Source organism: Chiroxiphia lanceolata, chromosome 1 (assembly GCF_009829145.1).
Source record: "Chiroxiphia lanceolata isolate bChiLan1 chromosome 1, bChiLan1.pri, whole genome shotgun sequence".
Classification (NCBI taxonomy): Eukaryota; Metazoa; Chordata; class Aves; order Passeriformes; family Pipridae; genus Chiroxiphia; species Chiroxiphia lanceolata.
This window is the reverse complement of record NC_045637.1, coordinates 43,172,021-43,190,658: the sequence shown is the minus strand read 5'-3', so window position 1 is coordinate 43,190,658 and position 18,638 is coordinate 43,172,021. Positions and strand designations below refer to the sequence as shown.

Genomic DNA, 18,638 nt, shown 5'->3' with positions numbered 1-18,638 from the left:
TGTCCAAGCTCTCAATTCCTGTGAAAAAAGTTCGTGCCTTTTTTTTTTTTTTTAAAGAAATAAAATAGGGAAAAAAATTACATAAAATATAATAAATAGATACAAAATAAAAATACACACAAAAGACGCTCTGCATACAATAGCTGGAAAGCAGAAGTGCAGCAGTCTTTTCCTCTGTCAGTGGGTCAGTGTGTTCTGTAAGCACTTCCATCCTGTCGGGTCCCTGGTTGGTCTCCACCTGCTAGCCGGCTCACTCCAGAGGCAGCGCTGACCTGGCCGCTCCCTCATTTCGCTGGCGCCAGCGGCTTGATGGGCCTTGCACTTTGATTATTTGTGTTAACAGTTAATTTAGCACCATGGACACGTGTGCCAAAGCTGCCTCCACTTCCTGCAGCCTTCCAACAAATGGGACTTTTATGAGATGCCTTTCACAGCTCCCCCGCCTCCTCCAGCTCAACTCCTTTGCCTCTCTTCTCCCCCACCCCTCCCCTGCTTTCCCTCCCCACCCCGCCGTCTCAATCTCAGCTGTAATCTTTTCTACATCTTGCAGGAAAAGAGCTATTTCTGGCAGCTCTGTCTCTAACACTCGCCCCACTCAAACTGATTTAATGGAGATTTATAGATGTGAGGCTATGCAGCTCTGAGGCGCTTTCCTGAAAAGTTTTTCTGTGCCTGTGTTACGTATGGAATATATTTATTTAATATTTGGTGTTGCATCTACACTGTCAACTGTTTGCATGACATATTCCACATACTTCCCCCCCCGCCCCCAAGAATTCCAGTGAAATCTTGTTACATAGCACATTTCTGGTCCAATTCATCCCAGCTGCTAACTTTACCGAGCTAAAATCTGACACCCAGGTCCAATTTCATAAATCTTTGTGATAATACTGACTCTCATCTAAGGCAATATGTATTTTGGCTCACAGCTACAAATAAATCCTATTGTAAGTACCTTCTTCCTAGTATGCAGCATGCTGCAAAGGTCCAAAAAAAAGCAGCTTCTGTAAGAAATTGCGAAGGGAGACTATTATAATTTATCATGATTTTCCAAGTAAGCTCTCTGCTATCTTAAGAAATTATGTTCTCTAAAAATAAATGAGACCTGTAGTTGTATGTAACACCAAAACTGCTGTTTTTGCTGTTAGTCCAGCTTTGATTGATGCAGAAAAAAACAAGCTGGTATGTAGGGGGTTATATGTTTACAGCCCAATACACATAACATGTTTATTCTGTTTCACTCTTTTCTAAGTGTCCAAGTGCTAAAATTAGCATTATATATTCAAAACACAGCCGGATAAACAAAAGGAAATGTATTGTTAAAACTCCCATTTCATCTTCATTATTGGAGGGTGCTTTGCGTAAGTGCTCAAGAGGGTATGTGCTAGTCCTGGGACACCTCTGGGACTCCTGCAGCAGGCACACATCCCATCCAGTCCCTGGTAGCCTCCATGTGAGACCTGGCTTTTGTGTGGACTTTCAGCCTGGGGGTTTATTTTACTTGACACCTTTCCCATCCTTGAGTGCTGACACACATGGACGGTCCCCTGTCTGCTTACAGGGGCAGGAACCGGAGCATCCCCATCCTGCCAAGTGCTCCAGGTGGCTGCATTTCTGATGGCTTCAGGTGTAGGAGTCTCCTGATCTGAGCTGTTTACAGGAGCTGGGGCATAAAGCTTTTTCTCAGTGTCTCCTCTGAGTGACAATTCTTTTCCTTTGTTAATGAAATGGAATGAGCTAAGTGTAACCTGTGAAGAGGTCGAGCACAAATCCTGTACTCTCCTCATCTTCAAAACAAGCACTGTGTGAGCCATGATCCTGCCTGCTCTCCTGCCTCCTGCTTGTTTAACAAATGGTATTTCGAAATAATGCCATAGTGTATTTTTAAATATCAAATTTTGCTGTGTTTTCAAATTGCAGCTTCCCTTTGGTTGAAAAGGTTTTATCCCTGTGTTTAACATTTTGTTATTATGGTCTCTGCTAAGTTCCAGGACAGCACATTTTAGAGGTTGCTGGTGAATATCCTTTGCTTAGGCTGAGGCAGGTACTTTCCTCATGGATTTCTTTGTGACACCAAGGGAAAAAAAGTTGGAAGAATACAGATATTACCATTTTGGATCAGACCAGTTGTGCCTTGAGACCGCTGTTTTGCTGTGAGAGTAGCTAATCCTGGATGACAGGCTTTTTACAAATTAAACATACTTTGAGAATGATTATCCTGTGTAAGGGTAGCAGCACTGAAAATTAAATGGGTTTTCCAGGCTGTGCTATTGTATGGCACATTGCTTTAGACTTTTTGGGAATTTACATTTGTTCTGGTCAGTTATGGGGTTTTACAAAAGACCTAGGAAGTGTTGAAATTGCAAGTTCGTGTTGGACCAAGTGTTGCAGTAACATAGTGTTTCAACACTGTGTACGTCATGAACCTGTAATTTCAACACTTTCTAAAGAGTCACCAGAGTGTCTCAGGCTGAACTATAACATAACTAAGTGCTCCCGCCTGAACACTCAACTACCTTTCCCTGCGCCCCCCCCCCCCCCCCGAAAATATAATTTGAAATACCATTTGGCTGACATTAAAGAGTTTAAAATTGTTTTATTAATAATGAAGGAAAGTCAAAGTAAAGGATTACTGTAAATAGAGAAACTTGCTGACTCAAGGGGTAGCGGGAATGAGTCCTTCTGCTGGATAAGTACAATGGACTAGAGTTGCAGTTTTAATTATGGATTCACTTGTGAGGGACAAAGCTCAATTTTTACAAGCCATCTGTGGTTATGCTTCTGCCTTATGTCATTGCACATTGGTTCTGATATCAAATGTTAAACTCCTGCAAATGAATCTGGCTGGATCTCCCTCAGGCTCAGCCAGAGTGGGGAAGAGAGATGCAGCACAGCTTTGAACACAGTTTCAAGCAACTTAGCTGCCCTGTAAAGCCCACAGCATCAGACCTGAGATTTACATTTTCTGGCAGATGCTCTGTTTCACTAGCCTCCCTCCTCAAAGCCTCCAGAACAAGCACCCAGGATGCAACCTGCCTTTAAAAGACATTTTAATAACACTGGAGAAGCCAGAGCTGCCACAGCTCCAAGAGTGAGGATGGACAAGATCACTTTGCCTTGTAGACATGGTGGCTTTGTTTCCTCAACTGGCAGCCTGTCCGTTGAGTGACCTGATACTCCCATTCAGTGAAAAAATTCCTTGGTCCTAATACAACAGTTTTTGTGCACCGATTCAAAGTATTTTGCAAAGGTTGAGCAACATCCCTTTATGAGACTGAGAAAATGAGGTACAGACCAAAGTGATTGCTGGAAGTCCCCGATGAAAGCAGCAGAGGACAGAGCCCCAGTAGCATATTCTTACTCAGTAGCATATTCACTTGAGACACTGTGTCTATGGCACTCAGCTTCCCACCATCCTGTAATGCAGGGCAAGCAAGTGTGAATTCTTGATGCAAAGGCTTTGTTTTGCATTTTTCCTTATGTGTTTGACCAACTTCTACCTCACTTCAGTAACCTTTCAGAAGCATCCTCCTCCATCTCATAACCCTTGATATTCCCTCAAGACCTAAATGACCAACATTTTCTCCAAGTATAACTTTTTTCTCTCTTTGTATTTATGAGATGAATTGGGAAACTTCCTGTACCATCCCTGGGAAACTGGACAGCAAGCAAGGCAGGAACTCCTGCATTAACACAGCTTGTATTAAACATGCACTGGTGTGACTGTATCTGAGGGTGGGAGAAGAAGAACTACTGGGAATAGCCAGGATTTCTCCTTGTTGCAGGCAATGCTGCTGAGAAAGCACAAACCAGCCACAGTGGTGAAGTCATGCAAATGCAATGCTCCCAAAGGCCACAGGAATTGTGGAAAGATTTGTGTAAATATCTCATGCATTCTTGTGCTCTAAGGTTTATGGAAACAAAAACCACAGTCACAGAGCCAATGCCACATTTGCTCATCCCTTCCCCCTTCTGTTTCTTCTCTACAGAAAGGTTGTAGAACAGATTATGAGCAGACAAAACCCAGAATTTTTTCTCTTTTGATTTTTATTAGTAATATGAAAAAAAATGGAAAAGATGGTGAGCATAAACAAGGTTAAGCAGGGTACAAGAGAAAGGATGGCTGATTTGTGAGTACCATGTGAACTTCTTTGCTTGTAAGCATGCCTGGAAAAATACATGCCACACTTTTTCCCCCCGTCATTTCAAACAGCACATTGACTGTCACCGACCAACTGGACACCCCTCTTTCCCTGCACCAGTTCGTTCTGTAGATGGTCCATACAATTTACTTACCCTCAAAGGGAAGATATTGTATGTTTACCTTCCTGCTTAATTTTTGAGGTTTTATCATGCTCTCTTGAGAGGCTGACAATACCTGAGTCTAGACAAAACCAGCCCTGTTTATTCATGTCCTGGCGTCATTCCTCTCTATTGTTGAATGCACCAAGGACATTCTCCCCTTCTTCAGATGCTTTGTATCATTTCAGATAGTGGTATTACAATAGAGAGGGACAGTCTACATGAGGGCTGTTATGAATAAATAGCTCAGGGGAATAATGCACCTGCTGTCAGGGAATATGCATGTCAGTCCTACTGCTGCTACTGGATGCGAGCTCTTAGGAGCTGGTGACTGACTACACAATACTGTCAGGAGAGGAGGAGCACTCTAATATATTAGATGCTCTTTTTTTTTCAGGTGTTGGCTACTTACAGTCCCATACTGACAAGAGAGAGGACAGGAAAAAGGCAAAAGGAGCTGGTTAAAAGATGTGTCCTTAGTCTGCTTCAATTAACCACCCCTTTTCAAGTCTGAGGGCGCTCTACCATCATCTTTTTTCAATGGATCCACAGACCAGAGTGTGGGGAGGACGAGAGTGAAGGATTCCAGCAGGGGCTGGAAGCTGTGAAATTACTGAGAAAGAAAAAGAACAACTTGTATTGTCTCAGGGTAATAACAAGCCTGGCTGCTGGCACAGAGACTGCTGTGACCCAAAGCTTTGCTGAAAGGCGAACATCTTTCTCAGATCACAAAACCCAGTCCTTTGCTGCCTTCTCACAGTGCCACAGTACCCTGCATGTGCCACCCCCCCTGCCCCCTCTTCATCTACTGAGGTGCATTTTTTTCCAAGGGGAGTTTTCTATTCGTAGGAAATTGGGCAGGATGAGCTGGTGCTAATACCAGGCTGACAGCAATGGCCATGGAGCCAGGCTTTCCTTGGCCTCTTGGAGGGACATTGGCTGTGGCTCTGAGCAGCCCTGATGCTTCAGCAGGTGGCACTGTCAGTCCTGCTCACCCACTGTGGGGCTTTTCTCCTTCCAAAGGTATTTTTCTTTTGGATAAGGAATAAAGCTGAGGCTCTGACCACTTGCGGTCATTCAAAATGTCAAGGTATTTTTCAAAATACAGGGGTGCTGGCCTATGCTTCCCAGCCAAATTGCAGCTTGGGTAGCATCCCACCAGTCCAGAGCTACACTGGTGATTCCACTGGGATGTGATTTATTTCTTCACTTCCTGTCCCAAAGGAACACCCACAAAGTTGTGAAAGTTGTGCACAGAGTACACAGTGCAAAGGAGGCTACACTGATTGCTAGGTGAAGGTTAGCAATTGCTGGTATTTCTGGAGTGGATCTTCAGATCAGAAATGAGCAGGAAAGAAATAGCTAAGCAGCTCCTAGTCAAGGGTGCTGCTGATATATAAACACAAATAAGAAAGCGGACAAAATGCTCCAACATGTCAGCTGTGAAACATTTATTAAGTTAACAAACATTTATTAAGTCAACCAACAGCACCATCCTCACTGTCTATTGTTGTAGCCACTTATGGGTGCAGGCTTTAGTCTTTCTTTAACAGAAGCTTAAGAAAATTGGTGCTAGTTATTCTGCACTGGTCTTTTCCTATCACTCAACTGGCAAAACTCAGTAGCGGTGGTTTATTTGCTTCTACCAGTTGCTTCAGCTATGGGCTCAAAAGACAATTATTTGATTGTTTTACATAATCAGAATTTTGTTTGGATAGACGATTTAATGTTTTAAATTCTAGTGGAGAGCATCATCATCTTTTTTTTTCACGAGGGGGTCCCTTGCTCACAGCACAAGATTTGGAAAGCTCCAGAGAGACCACTTTCCTACCTGTTTCAAGATTCCTCCCAGTCTTTCTGGCCTCCTCCCTTCTGTGAGTGCTGCAGTGCTCCTGACTGTTGCAGAGACCTATTTGCTTATTTTATCTCTGAAAACAAAACAAATTTCTCTGTGTTTTGTTCTATTTCCTACATGATAGAATCTTTTGTTTTCACTTGCAACCTTTGCAGCTTCCAAGAATTTTTACTTCTTATGGTTTGCTGAGATGCGCAGGGTTCAATAGTCTGCCACCAGGCCCTGGCCCAAGGTCGAGGATTCCCTCCTTTTCCTTCCCAGTATTGTCCTGCATCCTGCAAGGCCCTTCTCCTTACATTGCTGTGGCTGTCGTGACAAAGGGGACTGGCACCAGGCACGCTCCTGCTGCCACGGTGACAGCTGCTGAGCACTCGTCAAGCTCTAATGACAATAGCATGACCTCAGACACTTTATTAAAAAAGAAAAACTTGAAAGGGAGGGTACATTTAAAAGCAGACAATAACACCTCGTCTCAGTGCAATGCATTGTTTTCGCAAGCCTGGGACAGAAATGCTTTAATATAATCTTGGCCTATTCGCTCCCAGCCTCCCTCCCCATTTTACGCACAGGTTCATCCACACCCGTCCTGTACTCGAGTTCACAACAGTTGCTGTGGCTGTAAACATGCAAATATATGTTACCTACTGCTGGGCTCAATATGAAGCCAGGCAATGGCTCAATATGGCCAGGCCATACTTCTAAAACTGCTGTGACACTCCCAAACTGATTATTTCTCTGTTCTTCACTTCCTCTGGTGTGATGATGGGGTAAAATGGAGGTGATGGTACTTTAGTCCTCATGACAAAGCCTCTTGAGCTACACAGGTCTGGATGAAGCTGTGCTATGGGTGGAGAGGAGGGCTGGGAACTGTGCTGCTGCATGGTGCTTCTCTCCCACAGGGAGGGGAGGACCCTGGTGGGCAAGTGCCTGTGTTCAGCTGTGCCTGAACACAGGGCTCTGCAGTTGTGATGGCCCTGGCAGAAAACATTCACCCGAAGCCACACAGAATTAGTAAATAGGTTTGGCAGAAGGAGGAAGTAGAGCTGGTCAGAAAAATTCTGACTAAACAAGTTTTTGTTGGAATTTACCGATTCATCAACATCAAAGCACTTTGTGGAGAGGGTCCAATTTTGACAAAGTTGCTTCCAAAACCAGGCAGGGCTTGAAAACTGCCTGCCAGGCACATTTTGGAAACCTGGCTAGTTTTATGCTGATTTACACTGTCAGTTCCTTAGCTGTTCACCAATGGCTGCTTGTTAAGAAGTGTATCTTTCCTGGTGTAATGACTCTGAAGTGACTGTCTCCAAGTGAAGAGTCCCATGGTGATCAGTGTCTGTGGCCCTGTTCATGCTGTTTGTAAAACCCCAGGCTCAGGGACATTGGCTCTGCATAGTGCTATCAACTTTTATCAGAGGGTCCTTCTAAAAAAACAGAGAAATTGACTGACCTAAGAGTTTCTGCTTTCAATTCTGGGACCTTTTAATTTGACTTTTGAAACAAAATATCTGATTGTCATTTCTTTTATACACATGGTCAAATAACTCCCTTGATTTAAATGGAATTACTACTCAGCTGAATTTGTGTAAATCAGGGAAGTTCAGTGAATTCTTACATAGCCTTTGAAACATAATGAAATCCACAAAAATACCTAGTTATTTATCCTCTCCAGTTGGAGTGAAAAATTCTTCTTTTGTTTCTTATGTATGATACTGGTGGTAAACCTTAAAAAAAAAAGAGAGGAAGAAGAGGAAGAAAAAGAATACTTGCTGGACCTGGTTCTTTTCAATGTGCAATTCCTCCTCTTTTATCCTTTGCAGCTGGGTTTGTGTGTGTGTGAGTGTGTGCGTGTGTGTGAGAGAGAGGGAGAGAGAGAGGAAGAGCTATTTCACATATCTTGTGATATGCTTTGTTTGAGGCTGTGATAGTTGGATTCATTGTGCATAACCTACAAGCCTTTACAAAGCATTTCTTGAGCTTCTCTTCATAGGAGGAAAAATAGTTGGTGTGTTGTTCTTTTTTTTTTTTTTCACAGGGGACTTTTCCACTGTCTAGTGTGAACATACAGTACTGTAGAAGCACAGAAATATGCCATTGCTTTCAGGCTTGCCCATATCCAGATGTGCATCCCAAGATGTGCTAGCTTTGGGGAACATAAAGTAAACTGAAAGGAACAGGATTTTACTGAAACAAACAGGATTCCACAAAAAGAAGCAGACCAATGAAAGCTGTGCGGAGAACATTTTCTTTCATAGTACCTAGGATTATGCAATTGTGCTAATGCACTGTACTTCACAATATGCCTGTCTTTTGCAGCAGACTCTTTGCTAGTTTGTTTTTTTTTCAATTGGATACAAGATAATCTTTTAAGTAATGTGTTTATTTTAGCTTTGTTTTTCCCACTCCCCAAGGTCTGCTAGGATTTGTCTCCTATCTTTTTTATGTGCGAATGACATTGGTTGTTATAAGGTCAGGATCAGAATTCATTGTGGGGGGCAACAGTGCTCTAAGGGCTTGACATGAGATCAGAAGTAATGCTGCAGTGAACTTAAAAAAAAAAGGAGAAAAAAAAAACGTAGCAAGGCTTATGGTGCCGAAAGCTCTGGGTTTCCCATCCAGACACCATCTGTGAAGCACTTGGGGACAGTGCCTAACGTCTGAGTCATCATGTTTGGCAGTCATTTACCCAGTGGTCTGTTTCCCTGGGGGGGAGTATTCATAGGGGGAGAAAAGAAATGCTAGAAGGACGGAAGATAAACTGCCCTTTAGCCCCTTGATTTATATTTGGTCAGAGTACCCCTGTTCTATTTTCTTTTACTTGGAATGTATCTTGGACATGTTGTTTCAATATGAGACAATCAGCTGGGCTCTCAGAGGAATGTCCCTGGAGACTCAAAACAGCCTCCCAGTAGGGTAATATGTTCAGCAGAATTCTAAGATGTATTCTCCAACATCTGCAGTCTATTTGTGCCTCCAGAATATTTCCCATCAGCATTTGGGGAATCAAAAGGGACACTGAGAGATGGTCACCAATTCTCCACACTGCATGATAACTTGTAAAATGTTTACTTCTTTAAACTTCCACTGAGCTGGTGGTTTATTTGTTTCTTTCTTTCCTATTTTTTTTTTTAAAGAAACTAACAACAGAAGGACATGAAAATACACTTTAAATTATTTTTTTTATATGAATGGGTTCTGAATGTAGTAGTAACCTCCTGGGAAACTAGAAGGCCTAGGAGTCATCATGGACATCACAGTGAATGTCTGTTCTGGGCATGTGATAGAAAAAAATTACTTATTAGACTGCACATTAGAAGTGGGTAGACAATCACATGGAGAGTATTACATATTGCATCTGAGATGCCATGTCCTCTCACTTTGATTATTTCATTTGGTTTAGTAACCTCATGTCAAAAAAAGACACAGAACTAGAAACAATCTCCAGGCAAGGAGTGAGAATAGCAGAGAACTACACAGAACATACTCCTTGTATGAAGACATTGAAAAGATTATTTATGCAAGAAAGTAAAAAGAACAAGAGAACATACAGCATGTGTCACACAAGGAAAATAGATAGCATGCTGAAAGACAATTTAAACCTCCTTCTCAACCTTCCAGTGATATAGGAATTAGGAACGTTCAGAAACAAAAAGAAATATTAATTGACACAATGTGCAATCAATCTGTGGGCATTGATTTTGCAGGATATAATTTGTACAAACAGCAGAAAGTTGGCTGAAAGGCTGAGAAAAATATTGTGTACAAACAGTAAAAGAAAATGTCTTTTTAGGCAAGATAAAACCAAATCCTTCTATCCTTACTCATCAGGGCATGTAAAGGTAAGAAGAAAGATAAGCATATCACTGCAATGCTGAAAGGACAAGGGAGTGCGTGTTCTTATGGCAAGGAGTCTCTCGGTCACCTGTTGGTATTCATGGGAGGCTCTCTGTTTGCATGACGTTGATTGCTATTTGATTCTGGTGACTGGGAGCACTTACTAATTAAGAAACGGATAAAATTCTTTCCCTTTGTTACTCTTCCTCAGGAACTGTAAGATTTCACGTGGATGAGAGGAGGCATTTGTCCGTGAAACAGTGACAGTGAGAAATTACAAGCAGCTCTGCTCTAGCACTGCTCTGTGTGTGGAGACAGACTATCAAACCTGGTGGACCAGAAATAGGTATGTCATGACAATCTTCACCTCAAGGCAAAAGAAGCAAGCTGTGGCACTGCACATGAAGCACATGAACTCACACCAAGCAATAAAGAAAACATCTAGGGTTTTGATTTCATTCATCTTTTTTTTTCTTTCCTTAGTTCCTTTTTCTGTTTCTGTTCTGTGAAAGTCAAATAAAAGCAACAAATAACCAAAAAATCCCTAAACAAACAGTTGGGACTTTGACTTGCGAAACTGTATTTGCATGTTTGTTCTGAAGAGGTTCCCATAGCCCGGCTCTGACTTTTATCTATCCCCACAGGATGTACTCCTACACTTTTTCTTCCAGGGTCCCATGCTTCCTGTGGGTGTTCCCACAGCTGCCAATTCAGACAGCTTGAGTCTGGAATAGACTTTGCACAATCCTGAAGATGCTATTCTCTCACTAAGTCAAGTGATTCCACAAAAAAATATGGCAGATGTTTAGCATCAGGAATCAAAACAGCATTTTCGCACCACACAGCACATTCTTCTCTTCCTGATACCTTTAATTTCCTCTCTACAGGATATGGAGCAATTTTGCTTTTTTTACTGCTGTTCCTGTGAACTGAAGGAATCTGTGAATTATACCAGGACATTTGCATTCCCATGTAATCTTTTCTGAGAGGTAATGGGGCTTAGTTCACTAATGTCTCATCCTTCATTTTTTCCTGCCTAGAAGATAAATATGGTGTTTGAACAGAGCTAATAACACTAGGTTATTTCTCATCCTTGATTTTCAACTTCTGTGATTTTCAACGCCTGAAAAACAAGAGTTCCTGTATGCAATCTGTGCTTCAGAATAAGAGTAATAATGGGACAGAAATATCTAAATGATATTAATTGTTTCTGCAGAGGGGTCTCCAGGCCTTGGAGCTAAAGAAAGTCAGATTCACTGATGCTGAAGATGAACATTCCCGATGACATCAATGAGTAGATTCTAATTGAGATTCCAGTCACCTATGGCCTTAGATTATCCTGTGCCATTTTCTTAACGTGATCTAGCATCCTTTTGCATGGTCTCATGGAGCTGTGGATGTGGACCTCTTCACCAGACTTTTCAATGGCCCAACATGAGCATTGTGCTGAACCCAGCTCACACCATTCCCCACCTTGTCTCTGGAGTACCTCAGTACTGTCCAGTGCAAGGGTTGTTGCAATACTGTACTGCCTACAAGAAAATATCTTAAGTACACTTATGAATTTCAAGGTGAAAAAAAATTTGGAAAAAGCTATGCCTACCAGTCCTGATTCTAAGCAGCAAAGAGGAATTAATTAATTTGCAGTTTGATTCTCTGTTACAGAGACCCTGGGCTTTCTGCACATCTTGAGTTTAGCACTGTGACACACTGTGTTAAAGTATGAGACATAAAAAAATGAAGACATTGTCTAACAGAAGATAAAAGAACTGCATGGCTGTTACATAAATTATTCAAGCCAGTAATTAAATTACTTTGTTTGCCCCCCATTCACTAAATTACTTCATCAAGAAATTACAAACTCTTTCTCTTCTCATGATGGGTCTGAGACCAAAATAAATATGAGGTACATTAGAAACCCATCACTATGTGCAATGCTGTTACTAGTCCTCATTTTTACTAAGAATTTACACTATGCTGCCTGTGTGAAGCAAATGTTTAAAGGAATATATAACCATTTGGAAGGTACAGAATTTGTGCAGAATTGTCCCTACTTTTTAGTGTAGCTTGATGATAAGGATTATCTGAAAACTTTTAAACTCAGCATTTTTAACAATTTAACATTCTCCCAGAAAAAATGCCCACTTTCTCTGCAAATACTCAATTTTGCTTTAGAAGATTTAACGTTTTCTGTAGACTATAGGATTTGAAAAGCTTTACAAAAATATTTGGTCTTTTGCCCATTTTTGAGAAGGAGGGGATGGGACATTTTCAGACAGCTACGCAAAATAAGCTCCGTTTACCCCGAACCCTTAACATAAACATATCATGCATAAGCTTAGCAGCTGCATAGAAGTCAGCAGAGAGAGTGGAAAGGCTTTTGAACTTGTACTTCCACGCTGGACAGATCACTGTTAGTACTGGTGGCAGATGAGGGATAGACAAGACCACGCATACTTCTGAGGTCTATAATTCTGTCTTGTATGGTTTCGCCTCCAACATCTGGAGCTGGGGCAGAGGTGCTACACAAACCTATGTGACAGATTTCCTACCCAAGCCTTCCCACATGCGATGGGCGGCCTAAACCGTCTTTGTTGGTTTAGTGGTAGACTTGGCAGTGCTGGGTTAATGGTTGGACTCAGTGATCTTAAAGGTTGTTCCCACGTAAATGGTTCTATCATTTTATGATTCTATGTGTCTTTGACCATCCAGAGAATAATGACTGCAGTTTTTATGAAGCAAACTAACACTGCAAGATTCAGTGCTTGGCCTGAATCTTGCAGAGATCCCTGCATATTTTACCAGACACTTGCTGTATTCTTTCAAGTTTCTCAAGAATGTCTCCGGCAGCAATGCCATGGGCAGTGAGTGTGTCATAAAGTGTGAGCACCCTGGGGGAGAATGCAGGTCCTGCCTCTGTACAGCTTCCTCCCCACAGGTCTGTTTTTCCCTTCCCACTTCCCAGGAAAGAAATCTGTGAAAGCTGGGCTGAATTTTAAAAGCTGAGCTGCTAACCTCAAATCCCAACAGCAGCACCAGTACCTTGATTGAAAATTACATTTTTGATACCTGAGATCCCATGCAGGTGGGGAAGTATGAGTGTTAAATTTTGTGTAATTCATCTGTTCCCCTCCTGGTGCCTGGCTACTGGTGATGTTCTCTGTAGTGTTTCCACATGTACACAAATCCACAAATCTTCTTGACATAGCATTTCTTGATTTACTATTTTCCCTTTTTTTTTTTTTAAATGAAAATGATTGCACTTACATTGATCTTACTACATAATCTGTCACTATCCAATGATCGTTCTGCCATGATAGGACTGATGTCTAATTGATAAAGAAGACTCTCGTCACTAAGAGAAAGTTACCAAGGAGTCCAGAAATTCCATAAAGTCCAGACAGTTTAAAACACTTTAGAAATGCATTTCTTTCTGTAAGCAAGCTTTTCCAAGCTGTTTCTCAGCTTTTTCTCCTCAAGGTTAAAAGGAGAACTAAGGGCCAGTATTACACTTCATTCTATACATTATTCTAGTCTGTAAGATTTCTAAGAAAGTTTTCAGTTTTGAAAATCCAATGCACTAGAGAGACAATAGGAGTTCTACGCTGGTGTACTCTATTCACACACTAGGCTTTTGTATTTCAGATCCTTTATATGAATTTGCTAGAGGCAGTAGGAGCCACAAAGCACCTTTTTCAGAGGCAGAGATTGTAGATGACCTCATGCTAAGGAGAGAGGATGCAAAGCACAAAGCTTCTGAGGTACCCATGCGGTACTACGTGGAAGCTAGGCAGGTTTGTGACACTTCTGTTTTGATTTTCAGTATGGAAAATCTATATTCCTGGAATTTCCTGGCAAAATACATATTATTACAGACACAGTTCTGGACTTGGTAAAAATTAGGTGTACCTATTTCAAATCAACTTTTCTTTCAGCACAAACTTTTCAGGATCTGAAGAAATACAACTATATTCTTAAATTTTCACTATTCTCTACAAGATAATTTCTCAACAGTCAATGGGCATCACAGTTTTCTCATATTGAAAGTGTAGCCTCCTAAGTTGACTATTGATTAAATTCTTCTGGACAGTCATCCATTTTAATAGATATGTTGGAAAAAATAATTCACAATACATTCTATAGTGGGGATTAGGATAAATGCACCTTCAGTCTTCTTTCTGTTTTAAATACTGCAGTTGTTTCTTTGCTGCTCTTCTCTAAAGAAAGACTTTAACATGTCGACAAATTGGCACTTTAGCTAGCATTCATGGTTCTTGCAACTGGACATGAGGAAGAGAACTTTATCTGGCCCGGACCATATAGCAGTTACAATAATGTCTAGTTTTACTAGACAGCAATATTGGGAATAGGCCCTTAGTAATGAACTTTGATTGTTATTTGCTGAACAGAAGTGCTATAGTGTCTGCTAATTGCAACCTTGTGTTGGATATGGTGCCAAGTATGTATTCTCAGTTGTTAGCCCAGAAGGCATTGGTTTCCAAAAGATAAAAGCTCTTCCAGTAAATTCAGTTGTGAGACTGGTGCCTAAGACTAAAGGCACCAGACAGCAGCTTAAAAAGCTCTGGTACCTCCTCTTCCTTATTCATCATTTGGATGTCTTTTAGGGGGTATTGACTAACATACTTGGAAGAAAGTAATTCAGGGAACACAAACTCTGTGAACTACTTGTTGAGTTTGAGTTGATCTACGTGGGGATCAGTCACGAACTAGCAAGGCAGTGGCATTATACATTTTACAAGATGGGAAAAAAAGTAAATATTACTAAATAGCTGTGATGTCATGGAAAGGGCAAGAGGTTATGAAAAGTATTGGCTTGAGGAAAGAGTCATGTATACAGAGGGATGGAAACACTTGGCTAATAAGTGTGTGGCATTCCATGGCTGTGATATCAGAATTCCCAATACCATCTGGCTTCCCTTTTCTGAACTCTTCAGAAAATGCCCTGTAAGTAAGAAAAGCTTTTGTACTAGAGAACAACACTGCCATTCAGTTGCATGGACATGGCCTCATCAGTGCAGGTTAATATTTAAGGACCCCAAAGAGATCCCTGTTTTTTCTTTGAATTTTTCAATATATTTTTCTCTGGTATTTGGGCTGGACCAAATAAGAAGGTCTATGGTGCTTTAAAATAATGGAGTGAAACCTCAATTACTTCATTTTTGCCCTGTTTACTGCCATCTATGAGTTTTATTGTGTATTTTTAATCACCAAATTCTTTAATTCTCTGTATTTTAAGTAAAAGATCTCGTGGCTTTATTTTGTAGATATGCTCTGGCTGAGTATATGTCTGCTAGGATTAGCTGTGAGGCCTATTTCATGCAGTGTATACTGTAAAATATGCTGCTGTCTCCGTCTGGCTGCTCTGAATCTTGATGTGCAACTCTAAAAGGAGACCCTGGACGTAGCATTTCCCTTTGTGTCTCTTGTCTCTTCTGAACTTCAGTCCTCTTGTACAAGCCTTGTGGGGAACAGCTCTTCTTACTAGATAGAAGGAAGGGATTTTGCAAATTGTCTTTTTTGCTTATAGTATGTTTGTTTGAATTAATATGCCCTGGATAGTATTATTGGATGGTGAAGGGACTACAGAAAATGCTTTACCTGCTGTAAGCCTTCCATATAATGTGAGAAGTTTATAGGTAAAAGAGCCTCAGAGAGGTAGTCTTTGATGTCCCAACTGTCATCAAGTAAACCCATGCCTTTTCCCATTCAAGCTTGTATAGAGAGAAGCATCTAAAAATATTAAAAATGTTTTTGAATTCAGTACATTTATGTGGATGGGAAATTATGCTCTGTTAGCAGGGATGGACATGCTGTAGCTCTGTTTACTGTCTAAGAACAAGAGGTTTCCCCTTACGGTCATTTATCCTGTTTACTTAATGCCACTTCTCAATATTCCACTCACTCATTCTGAAATTTCTCAGTCATTGCCTATTCCTCTGAAATGCCAGTAAGCCTTGACAAAAGAAAAAAACCCATGAATGAGTACCAATTTTCCAAAGCTTTATATCTGAGAATCATCAGTCCTCCCGTTCCAGCCACCTGCTGCCTGGTGTGGCACTGAGAACATCTATCTAACCCTCGGCCTCTGAGGGTTCTTGGTTCAGACAGCTGCAGTGTAAATTCCTCTTCAGGCAGTCCAGCAGTGCAGGCTGCCAAGGTTCATCTCCTGTGTGCTAACCTACAGGGCCTCTGTGTGTGAGAAACATGAAAGTATGACCCCTTTCCAATGGATGATCTAAGGAAAATTACATAAATGAAAATACAGAAGAGTCTGGTCATCTGTAGTTATAAATAACTTCTGTTGTTTGGTCAGCTGGAGTCACACAAACATGCTATTGTTAGGGCCCACAAATGTATACATACAGATTTTGAAATGGGAATAATGTAGAAAATGAAAGGAGCAATTAACCAGATAAATGCTTGGCTTCTGTCTTACTCTGGCACTCTAACAGATAGGCATATAAAGACCTACAGTGCTGTTGATAACTTGACTGGAGGCCTTCACAAGATGCCCAGCTTTGCCAGTGTGGAGGGCTGCTTTGATTGACTGACTTCCTAGAGACAAGCATTCAAACTTCCGCAAAAGGCAGGCACAGTTCTTCCTCTCCTTTTAGGAGTAGGAGTTGGATTAGTGTGGGGGACTGGAGTGGGGAAGTGTGAGAACAGCAGAAACTGTCCTTACAGGAGAAGGAGGAAACTTAAAGAGCCATGCCTCTCAGGTCAGCTTTTCCCTCTGTTTCCCCCACCCTTCTTGTGAACAATAAGTCCATTTGATATCTCCTTTTCCTTCCTTCCCCTTCCCTCCCTGCAACACTTGGCCTGGGAAAAGGGTGAAGGAGGTTGCTTGTAGTAGGGGGTAGCTGCTTGTAGCAGCAAGCATGAGGGTGGAGGTCCTTTGTAGCCTTGGCCAGGGAAGGGCTTGAAGGAGACTGCTTATAGCCACCAACTTTCTAGTCTGGAAGATGTAGTGTGACGAGTATCTCTGATACACAGCAAAATGGAAAAGCAATTAGACAAACATTGGAAAGCCAAGGGAGTGAGCTAGGGCTGTGTTGATGGGCCAAGCTGGTATCTCGATGAGGGAACTCTTGGACTTGAGTGATGGAGAGGCCCTTGGTGCAGGCTCTGCAACAACTGCTTATCAGATTGGGATCAACTTTTGGTCTGGTAAGATGTCACCTAATGCAAGAATTTCAAATGTTGCAATAGTATGTTCAAAACTTCTCAAATGTGCTGCACTGTGTGATGCCACATACTCTAATAAAGCATGTTGCTTGTACCTCACCCTGATGCAGCCTTTTGTGCCTGAAGGCAAAAAAGACACTCCTCATTGCCTCCTAAGAACTGAGAGACAGAGCTGGATGTTGAATAAAAGATAGCTGGGAAGCTTAACAAGAACCTGAGGAGACAAGAAGGCTGCCCCTTTAGAAAGGGGCAAGATAGAGAGAATAAACAGATTTGGCTCCAGGCAATTTATATTTGTTCCTCTTCCCTTCTGCCTTGTTCAAATATTACTCTTCTCTCTTAATTTTTGGCATTTCTGCCCTTGCCTTGCAGATCTGAGAAGTGAGAAGTCAAGCAGGCAGTCCAAAGGCACCACAGCCAGAAGAGAAACAGGAGGAGGATGTGGAAATAATTGGAAATCCCTGGGTTCCAGAAAGTCAGCAGAGAACATGCCAGCACCCTTAAGCTAAGGAGGGACCTGGAAGAGGGTGCAGTTTGCATATTTGGAAGGAGAGAGGGAAGTGCATGTTAATAAGGCAGCGCGAAGGTCTGTGAACTGCAGGAGAGGCATTCGAGGTGGGAACCGCACCCTGTCTCTAATTCCCTCATCTAATCTGGCTGCAGCAGGAGCCCGCACAGAAAATCTCTTTCAATCCCCTTACTGTCATCCGGCTCCACACCGCTTTTGGGCTCTGCAAATGGCTAAAATGTGAAGCATGGGTGGTTTGTGTGTGCTGTGTTTCGTGTCAGGTTATAAAGCTTTGAAGTTCAAAATTTGTTTTTAAAAGAAATTTCCTCATGTTGTGAAGAACAAAGCAGAAAATTTGCTACCTGAAACAGCCCCTGTTAATTATCAAATGAAAATGGCTTATTGGACTAATCCAGGAAAAAAACCAAACAACTTCTTAATAAAAAGGCTGTACATTTAGAAGATTTATATTCTTCTCCCTTGAGAACAGTGCACAAGCAATATGGATGTTCCCAGCTCTGCTGGCTGCCATGCAGCCTGATGGTTTTTGTCATACTCTGGCAGCAGCAGGGAAATCTGCTCTAGGCCAAGCAGAAGAGTTTTAGCTTGTTCTGCAGGACACTTGGCTGGAGCGAGGAAGCTCCTTTATAGCCCAAGACTTCAACAGGTTATTTCATAGGTCAGTTCAGCCAGTGCAAAGAGAGTGAAGATCACCCTCAAATGCCCCTTCTTGGAAAGTCCCCTGAAAGGGGGGACTTCCCAGCTTTAGAGTACTGCCAAAACATCCTACTTCTGCAAACTCTTCCAGAAGAAATACTTTTTAGGACGGTGTGCATTTCCTTGGGATATTCATCTGGGAAAATTTAGGATAATTTCTTTAATCAGGCATTGTGGCTGGGGCAGGGGGAATTGGGGAGCCACATGACCCCTCTTTCA

General features: G+C 41.8%; 1 long non-coding RNA gene across 1 annotated transcript; it reads left to right on the top strand.

Moving 5' to 3' along the window:
* Positions 1-10,915: 10,915 nt before the first annotated feature.
* LOC116800152 lies at positions 10,916-17,900 on the top strand. Its single transcript, XR_004361178.1, has 3 exons — positions 10,916-10,977; positions 13,634-13,782; positions 17,567-17,900. It is a non-coding gene; the product is annotated as an uncharacterized LOC116800152 (long non-coding RNA).
* Positions 17,901-18,638: the final 738 nt, after the last annotated feature.